Source organism: Schistocerca americana, chromosome X, assembly GCF_021461395.2.
Source record: "Schistocerca americana isolate TAMUIC-IGC-003095 chromosome X, iqSchAmer2.1, whole genome shotgun sequence".
Classification (NCBI taxonomy): Eukaryota; Metazoa; Arthropoda; class Insecta; order Orthoptera; family Acrididae; genus Schistocerca; species Schistocerca americana.
The window spans coordinates 490,987,074-490,997,417 of NC_060130.1; the positions used below are offsets into that span (position 1 = coordinate 490,987,074).

General features: G+C 42.2%; 1 protein-coding gene and 1 non-coding gene across 3 annotated transcripts in view; one reads left to right on the forward strand and one right to left on the reverse strand.

Annotated features, from left to right (window-relative positions):
* Positions 1–9,910, reverse strand: part of LOC124555022 (1-acyl-sn-glycerol-3-phosphate acyltransferase alpha-like) — a 747,916-nt gene extending 738,006 nt beyond the window's left edge. For both annotated transcript variants that reach the window (XM_047128767.1, XM_047128769.1), the window contains exon 1: positions 9,842–9,910. The gene's annotated coding sequence lies outside the window, so the exon portion shown is untranslated. The remainder of the gene's footprint in view (positions 1–9,841) is intronic.
* Positions 3,006–3,080, forward strand: Trnat-ugu. Its single transcript has one exon. It is a non-coding gene; the product is annotated as a tRNA-Thr (tRNA).
* Positions 9,911–10,344: the final 434 nt, after the last annotated feature.

Consider the following 10,344-nt stretch of genomic DNA (forward strand, 5'->3'; position numbering starts at 1 on the left):
GGAATCGAAACCGGGGCCCCGTGCTCGGTAAGCGAGAACGCGACCGCGAGTTGCGGACAGATTACAGCTCTATAAACCACTGCTCTTCTGACACACAAACATTAGCCTTACTTTGCCAAATGTAAGCAAACACGTAATCTGGTGTGTTTATTGATAAGACTGTTATATCAAGTACTCAAAACGTTAACCTAGAGCATTGTTATAAGCTGTAAATCGACCCAGGTAGAGAATAATGCAAAGTGAATTTCATCTTGACTTCCCCAACACAGGGCCGCGTTGTGATTGAATTTCGTGTCATAAGAGCCTTCGCAGTTTCCTTGTAGACCTCTTGTTTTAATTTTCCAAACAAATAGAAAAATGGCTCAAATGGCTCTGAGCACTATGGGACTTAACATCTGAGGTCATAAGTCCACTAGAAATTAGAACTACTTAAACCTAACCAACCTAAGGACATCACACACATCCATGCCCGGGGCAGGATTCGAACCTGCGACCGTAGTGGTCGCGCGGTTCCAGATTGAAGCGCCTAGAACCGATCGGCCCCACCGGCCGGCCAAACAAATAGAAACCCAGCAAAAATGAACAGCAGTTGATGAGAGAAACACAACTAACTGTTTAATAGCGTTAACACAAGATCCACATGTCACTACGAGGCAGCTTGAATGTTTTAGTGGAATCAAAAGGAGTTGTCTGTAAATACTATATACCGTCTCATTTCATCCTTTCCACATTTCGCTCCATCAACAGCCTCACTGCAAGCACATTCAAAAGTGATTTATTTACGTCGAACGCTGTCAACAAAAACTCTAGATATGCAGCGCTTCTGTGCAAGATTTTGTGTGCGGACGAAGAATCATTTAAGAATCGTGGTCATATCAATCTATGCAGCACACAGTACTCTTAAGTTAAAAATCCACGCTGGTTGAGACAAGTGGGTAAAACCATGACCAAAAGTATCTACAGTTCCTAACTGATATGCTGCCGTAGTTATTGCAAGTTATCTCACTGGACAAAAGGCAGGTCATGTGGTGCATAAGGCAATTAATATGGTACCATCTTTTACTTATGTCCTCCAATACCGCAACCATAATTACACAGAACTTCATAACACAACATTTGGAGACCTGGTGAGGCTGCGAGCCATTTCGTGTTTCCTGCACGTACGAACTAACGAGCTCCAGATTGATGTGGTATGAAGTTGTGTAAGATTACAAAAAAAAAAAAAAAAAAAAAAAAACTGAATTATTTTTTAAAAGTTATGCATTTTCACATTTTTTACAAAACAACCTTATCCCCTTCAAAATACTCTCCATTACAACTAACACATTTGTCCCACCGGCGCTTCCACTATTTTTGTAGTCATCTCTGGAAATGGCTCACCTGACAGCTCCTTCCTCGTTTTGTTCTGGTTTCCGTCAATGGTCTCAAATCGGTGTCCTTTCATGCCCATTTTCATGGGTGGAAACAAAAAGTTGCACGCAGCCACGTCAGGCGAGGAAGGTGCGTGGGGCAGCCGAACCGTGCCATTTTTAGCCAAAAATCGTCTAGCATATGGCAGTGTGTGCAGGTGCGAGGAACAAATTCGGCAGCAACCATTTCATTCCCAAATCTTCCGTTAAAATTCGCTGAACCAGGCTGGAAAACAACCCCCTATTCTCCGACAGTTGATCAGTGAGTGTAGGCTTTCTTAGCGAATTTCATATATGAAGTCTTCACGAGCTGTCAGCCGAGTAGCGTCGTCGTCTCGTAGCAACGTTTCGATGGAATGCGTCTCCATCATCTTCGCCTGAAGATCCATGGCCAAGGCAGGATTCGAACCTGCGACCGTTAAGGTCGCGCGGTTCCAGACTGAAGTGCTTAGAACCGCTCGGCCACAGCGGCCGGCACTCGGCTGACAACCCGTGTAGACTTCATATATAAAAATAGTTGATCAGTTGTCTGTCGACGGAATTTGAGCACAAACTGTCGAATTTTTTCAATATTTTCGTCGATTCGGGCAGTTGATGGACGTTCAGATCATGTCGCCATTTTTAAATCGAGCAAATCATTCGTACACTTGAGTTTTTCCCATAGCTTCATACTGGTAATCTGTTCTCAGCAGCATTTTTTCCGAGTGGAAAACAAATTTTCACAGCTGCACGTTGTTCACTTAAACTTGCCATCATCAAAAACGAAACAAGAAAAAAACAGCGGTAGCAAAAAACAGTCACTGCAAATGAACAGAACAAGCCAGGTCGACAACACAGGCGGCGCTGAACTGGCAAAGAGTTAAGCTGCACATGCCTAGCGGCAGAAATTCGTACTACACAAGCTCCACAAACGGCAATGTTATTCCGGTTTTTATTTGTGTGCCCCCTCGTATCTGTGCGGAACTGGAGAACATCCGTCATGTTGGTACCACATGCATTGCGTTATGCAGCACATGAACTGCCCTTTGTCCAGTGAGATGTCTTCCAATAACTACGGAAGCTTATCATTTAAGAAATTTGGATATGTGTGACTATTTCGAGTCCCATCAATGCACCAGGGAGCGATGGGGCGGTTCCTGAACACCAAGCACCTCCGTTAACACCCCAAGGCAGTTGTTTATCCACTTATCTCAGCGTGGATTTTTAACTGACGAGTGCAGTGTGTTGTGAAGGCTGATTTGCCCATGATTTTTAAATGATACGTCGTCCGTACACAAAATCTTGCGCAAAAACCCTGCATTACTGCATGCTTACATCAGAGTTTTTTTGTGGACAGCATTCGCAGAAAATAAATAGTTATATATGAAGATAGTAACTGTTCCCGAAAGAACAGGTACCATTGATGACCGTGCAACTTCTATAGAATAAATGATAATTAATTGAAACCCTCAGCTGCCGACAGGTGTTGTCGATATACCTCGATGGGGACAGCTGAAAGTGTGTGCCCCGACCGGGACTCGAACCCGGGATATCCTATTTACATGGCAGACGCTCTATCCATCTGATCCACCGAGGCCAGTTGCGCTATTCATCTGTGTCTTCGGTGGCTCAGATGGATAGAGCGTCTGCCATGTAAGCAGGAGATCCCGGGTTCGAGTCCCGGTCGGGGCGCACACTTTCAGCTGTCCCCATCGAGGTATATCGACAACACCTTTCGGCAGCTAAGGGTTTCAATTAATTATCATTTGTTCTAGAGAAGCTGCACGGTCATCAACGGTATCTGTTCTTTCGGGAACAGTTACTATCTTCATATACATTTAAAGGCTACCCTGCCATTGACCATTGTCTGTGCGAATGCGCAGAGGTTACCCGAACTCTTACGGTAATCGTCACATTAGTTGGAGCGAGTAATGAGTGGATGGGCAAATATCTATTAGGATGGGAATGTGGGTCTCACGGGGAGCGTGCAAGGGCTAAGTCCCTGTAGTCGCGCTATTCATCTGTGTCCTCGGTGGCTCAGATGGATCGCGCTTCTGCCATGTAAGCAGGAAATCCCGGGTTCGAGTCCCGGTCGGGGCACACATTTTCAGCTGTCCCCATCGAGGTATATCAACAACACCTGTCGGCAGCTGACGGTTTCAATTAATTATAATTTAAGATAAATAGCTTTTGTATGTCTTTGCAGTGAGGCTGTCGATGGAGCGAAATACAGAAAGAATGAGACGCGTTGGAATGTAGTATCTGCAGACCACTACTTTGATCCCACTCTAACAGTCAAGCTGCCTCGTAGTGACTTGTGAATCTTATGTTGGCTATATTAAATTGTTAGATGCGTTTCTCTCATCGACTGCTGTTGTTCTGTGCTTGAATATTTTGCTTCACACCTACAGTTACTCGAAATTTTTCTAAAATGTTTACAAAGAGCGATGTTGCAGGTTTGGTACGATTAGGATAGGTTGCAGCGTGCCGCACGTTGTGTTTTGCCGACATTCGCCATTTACGAAAACCGTATACGTTTTTGTACAGTCACGCATACTGTAAAGTCCTGAATAGCTCCACGACCACTTTGTCTGATCATTACAACAACGGAGCATTGACTGACCGATTTCAAGGGCACAGGCAAACACCATACCTGAGTCACGTGTTTGCTTACATTTGGCACAGTAGATCAAATAATTGTCGGACCTATACTTCTGATTCCATCTCTAATGACCTCGATGACGTTAAACTCTGATATTCCTTCCTTTTTTCTGCTCTTGATGACGAACAGTGTTTTGGGGCCCTGTTACTTTTTACTGATCGAGTTTCAACCATAGTATTTTGTTGAAGTCCTCTTCTAAGTCTCTGTCTAGTGCCGTAAAATGAATCGGTTTCATAATTCGAAAACTATAAATGCTAGAATTTACTTGCTTAAGTCAAGAAATTTGCCACACTGTCCACTTGTTCTAGATATATTTGGGGTGCCTCGCCTTGGCTGCTTCACCTGTATCATGAAACCAGCTTATTTCGACCCTGAATGACATTTTATTGCCCATCATTGTGACCACATGCTTTCTCACTGGGTATCTGTGCCGTTAACATCACAGCCACCCGATGATTGCTATCTGAATGGACTAAATTTGCCTGCAAGACACAAAGCATTCAAAGGTGTGCATTTGTAACGTACAATCTTCGATGCTTTCTCTCACAAGAAGTCATGGCATTTGGTGCGTATATGACTGTAAAAAGGGCAGAAACTGCTTAAATAGTTGGAAGGCATATTCAGAAAAAAATGTTTCAGCGTTACACTCTAGGCAATCTAAAACTACTTTGTAATTGTGGCGGCACCATTCGTCTGATTATTCATTCCTTCGGAGTAAATTTACCGAACTGTCTTAGATATTAGCAACTAATTAGTGTGTACTTTAATATTTTACTATTTTTCACTCCAAACGAACAATTATGTTAGCCGATCCCCAATTTTGAGTCGCGATTGGAAAATAGTAACGCCAATATGACGTGCAGCGATCAATAGCTGCAGCTTCAAAAGTTTGCGTCCACATACATTTAAGAGGCTAGCATGTCTGTAGTGAAGGGCACATACTCTCCGCAGGTTATTTTAGATGTGTGACGGAGGTTATTGCGCAAAATACGCTACTAATCTGAAATCTTAATTTCTATGAGAGCACTGAGAGAAGATTCAATAGATTAGGAAGTAATTTTGGCGACAGATTTAAAGAGAAAAAATTAGTTTTGGTCTTTCGCTAAGTCAGCAAATGGATCATAGTCTTCTACAATCACTCGGTGAACATGTTGGACCGCAAAATGAAGGAGAAGTCCGAAATACGACATTCGATATTCCTAAATTATTTCCCTGCGGATGATAGTATTACAATTTCTCCCTTGAATAATCACACGAACAACGAAATGACACATGAAGGACTGCGGGAGATATAAACAACTGAAATCGTGTAACAGTGAAAAAGCCGCTGAATATGATAAGATATATGTGCGGTTCTATCTCAATTACGCGAAATAGCTTGCGCCCCTTTCAGGGGCCGGCCGTTGTGACCCAGCGGTTCTAGGCACTACAGTCTGGAACAGAGCGACCGCTACGGTCGAGGTTCGAATCGTGCCTCGGGCATGGATGTGTGTGATGTCCTTAGGTTAGTTAGGTTTAAGTAGTTCTAAGTTCTAGGGGACTGATGACCACAGCAGTTGAGTCCCATAGTGCTCAGAGCCAAAAGGGGAGAGGCGGAGATGAACAGAGAGAAGCAAATGACTAACACAACTTGTGTGCGCTGATTGAGTAATGTTCAATAACTATAAATTTATTCACTGGCATTACAGGTTTTCTTTAAGCCTTTTTAACTTCAATTTCGGTATTTTTCTCCTGTGTTTTCGTATCCATTCATTTTGACGCCGAAAAGAACGGGTTAAGTCCTGCACAGTTCTGTGTATTCTATAATGAATTCTTTTTTTCACACCTCAACTCACCTTCTAACCAATAAAATAAAAAAGATATCAGGGAGGATACGAGAAGTAATTGCTATTGACTTTCTATTACGCGCCGACTCGGCATTCGCTTGCAGAACTCTACCAAAACCATGCTAAACTGTGACCTCAGCATCCATAATTCAAATCCATCGTGTTTGCAGTCTTCATCTCCGCGTCCGTAAACGGGCCTTAGAGAATAACAACGAGAAATGGTGTAAGCTGATGCCAAATGTCACTGGATTCAGCAAATTTAGTTTGCGAGTGCACAGGCAAAATATAATGTATAAACACCTCACGTCACCAGTGGAGCGCAGCACACTCGACATTTATGTTAAATCAGTAGGAGTAATCCATTAAATTACAGGCCCATATCGTTATCGTCGATATGCAGCAGGATTTTAGAACATATATTGTGTTCGAACATTATGAATTATCTCGAAGGAAACGGTCTATTGACACACTGTCAACATGGGTTTAGAACACATCGTTCCTGTGAAACACAACTTGCTATTTATTCACATGAGGTGCTGAGTGCTATTGTCAAGGGATTTCAGATCGATTCCGTATTCCTGGATTTCCGGAAGGCTTTTGACACTGTACCAAACAAGCGGCTCGTAGTAAAATTGCGTGCTTATGGAATATCGTCTCAGTTATGTGACTGGACTTGCGATTTCCTGTCAGAGGTCACAGTTCGTAGTAACTGACGGAAAGTCATCGAGTAAAACAAAAGTGATTGCTGGCGTTCCCCAAGGTACTGTTATAGGCCCTTTGCTGTTCCTTATCTATATAAACGATTTGGGAGACTATCTGAGCAGCCGTCTTCGGTTGTTTGCAGATGACGCTGTCGTTTATCGACTAATAAAGTCATCAGAAGACGAAAACAAACTGCAAAACGATTTAGAAAAAATATCGGAATGGTGCGAAAAGTGGCAGTTGACCCTAAATAACGAAAAGTGTGAGGTCATCCACATGAGTGCTAAAAGGAACTCGTTAAACTTCGGTTGCACGATAAATCAGTCTAATCTAAAAGCCGTAAATTCAACTAAATACTTAGGTATTACAATTACGAACAACTTAAATTGGAAAGAACTCATAGAAAATGTTGTGGGGAAGGCTAACTAAAGACTGCGTTTTATTGGCAGGACATTTAGAAAATGTAACAGATCTACTAAGGCGACTGCGTACACTACGCTTGTCCGTCCTCTTTTAGAATACTGCTGCGTGGTGTGGGATCCTTAGCAGGTAGGACTGACGGAGTACGTCGAAAAGTTCAAAGAAAGGCAGCACTTTTTGTATTATCGCGAAACATGGGGGAGAGTGTCACAGAAATGATACAGGATTTGGGCTGGAAATCATTAAAAGAAAGGCGTTTTTCGTTGCGGCGGAATCTTCTCACGAAATTCCGATCACCAACTTTCTCCTCCGAATGCGAAAATATTTTGTTGACACCGACCTACATAGGGCGGAACGATCACCACGATAAAATAAGGGAAATCAGAGCTCGTACGGAAAGATATAGGTGTTCATTCTTTCCGCGCGCTATACGTGATTGGAATAATAGATAATTGTGAATGTGGTTCGACGAACCCTCTGCCAGGCACTTAAACGTGATTTGTAGAGTATCGATGTAGAAGTAGATTCTGGAGGTTCTCACACCCTAGGCTAGGTGCATTGAGTTACAAGCATTTTGTAATAACTTATCACTTATTTACTTACATACACAGTAAAATGTCAGAGGCAATGTCACTAAAAAAGTAAACATAAATGTTTATATACAAGGTACTACTACGAGTATCCATTTCCCATCTATGGAGCAGCAGCACTGCCAACTGCCAATAATAGGTGCTGGATTACAATACACCTTCAAGAAATTGTTGCGTAAATTCCTAATTAATTACATACCAAAAACAGTCGTATCTGTGTTAATATATTGTGTCCGGTAGAGCAAATAACTGCATGTACACTTCCTCAATCTTAATGCGCTGGGAACACCATAATAGTTCCTGTAGCTAGCAAGAACTTACTGTTAAAGTACATTGTTGTTATCAAAAACGCGATGTACTATCTGTTTCTCAAATTCCTGATAACCAATAATGAGGTCCTATAATTGGGAGATTTTCCTGTTACATCGAAAAACTCCGTTTCCTTAATGATACACTGACGGCAACACTGCAGCAATCTTCATTTGGTAAGTTACATTACATACTGAAAGTGGACTCAGATTCACTGCCTGGTGAATCATTGCCATGACGTACCGTACAGCGGAAATGTAAAATTGCTGTTCGACAACAAATTCCAGTTCTCTTTAGACTTTAACGCTGCATGAAATGCACGACAAAGCAGAGGAATAGCATGCTGCCCACTACAATGATTTCTACATATTTCACACTTCATGTGTTGCGCTCAAAGTGCCATCTCTGGTTGACAGAGCTCCCACGCCCCTTAGCAAACCACTTACAAGTAGTGATACGTCCCAGACATATTATGCATATAACCAGGTGCTAACAATTGAAACGCCAACTTAGGTTTCTCTACGATCACGTATTAGGTTGAATCCCCTGATTTGGAAAAAGTATAGTTTAGTGATGCATGTAAGCAACGGTGTGAACATCAATTATTTTCTGTAATTTCCGTCTTAAGCGTACTGCAATTTACGTCTGTTCAACGCCATAAGCGTTTCGCTTTTATTCATAAAGCAGTGCGTGCTCTGAAAATACAGAACACATAATACGTTTCTACACTCTGCTATTTATAGATTAAAAACAATTTTCGCGTTTCAATTTGGTGTACAATTTACTTACAGTGTCTGTCGCTCTGTTTTACATGTTTACAAGTTGACACATATTCCTTGATGTTAGCAAAGGCCTTTGCGATTTTTTTATTTTTAGGAACCTGCAAATCCACAAAAAAATGTAGGTTAAAAAAAAACGCAAAATCGCGAAGGGTAAAAGTAAATCCAAGTTTTTTCGATTCCAGCCTATAACAACGAAGGAAAAACGTGTCTACCTCAAAATATTTAAAAGAGAGCAATAAACATTAAGGAAATTGTACACTGTTTTTCATTTATAAGTAGCAGAATGTAACAGCATGTATTTACAGAAAGACTACTGCTGATGCTTTGTAAACAAAAGGGGAAAGCATGTGATGTAAAACACACTCAAATGAAGTGTGCTTAAGATAAAAAGAAAAAAAATAACTGTTGCACAAGAGATACCGCGGAAGATTGTTATGGAATCAAAATGGTGTGAAGCTTGCATTTTTCATAACTGATATAGGATATACGCACTTAAAATGCAAAGTAATACTCGTCAAAGATTTGTTTATCATACAGCTTTCCTGAATATACGCTGCAGTTTTAATTACTTATTAAAAAAAAAGCTATAACTTAAATTGAAGCCCTTTTTTGCATGCACATTCATTGTGTTCATAACCCATAATGAAATTGTCAGTGCCGGCCGAAGTGGCCGTGCGGTTAAAGGCGCTGCAGTCTGGAACCGCAAGACCGCTACGGCCGCAGGTTCGAATCCTGCCTCGGGCATGGATGTTTGTGATGTCCTTAGGTTAGTTAGGTTTAACTAGTTCTAAGTTCTACGGGACTAATGACCTCAGCAGTCGAGTCCCATAGTGCTCAGAGCCATTTGAACCATTTTTGAAATTGTCAGTTTCCAACCTAACCCAGACCTCGGGCTACGCCATAGATCGGACTGTCACAACAAACAAGATTTTGAAAGTGAGGGGTGGGGGGGGGGGGGGGCACTATCACTGTGGAACTTACACTACTATACCGAATTTTTTTTTAATGGCTTTGTTATCCAATTGATAGACGATAATGCACTAGGGTAGTCATCCCTCGAATGTAAAATGGGTGATTTGATTTTATTGACAGCGTTTTGTGATCACAAATAAATTGGAACTCGAGACTGTCGCCAGAGAGGGAAAGCGCTGCGAGTACTTACGCGTGGCGGCGGGGACCAGGCAGGCAGCAGCAACGTCGCCTCCACGACCTTCCCGTAGCGAGCGCAGCGCGGTACTGCCTCAGAGGCGCGCCTCCCTCGCGACGAACCTCCGCCGCGCATGCGCAACAGCTAGTAAACAAAGCTGTCGCGGGCGCTCCCAGGCGTGCCTTACCGGACGCTGGACGTTCTCGCTCGCAGATTCGGTTCGGATTGCTCCACAAGTGGCAGAGGAAACTACTAGAATGGGCTGTAGGTATCATGCGCAGCTGTGCTGAGGGTCGTGGTGTCACTGCTGACTCTTTCGCCTCATCGCATCGCATTGTAGCTAATAAGCACACCACGTACACATTTTAAATCCATGCAAATTATAAATACCATAGGGAGTTTTCATGTTATACTGCATTATTTGTATTGTTATTAACTAACTTGCTAATTAAAAACACATTTACCTTTGTTTAAACTTTTTCTCTGTATTCTCTGTATGTTTAACAAATATATAAAAT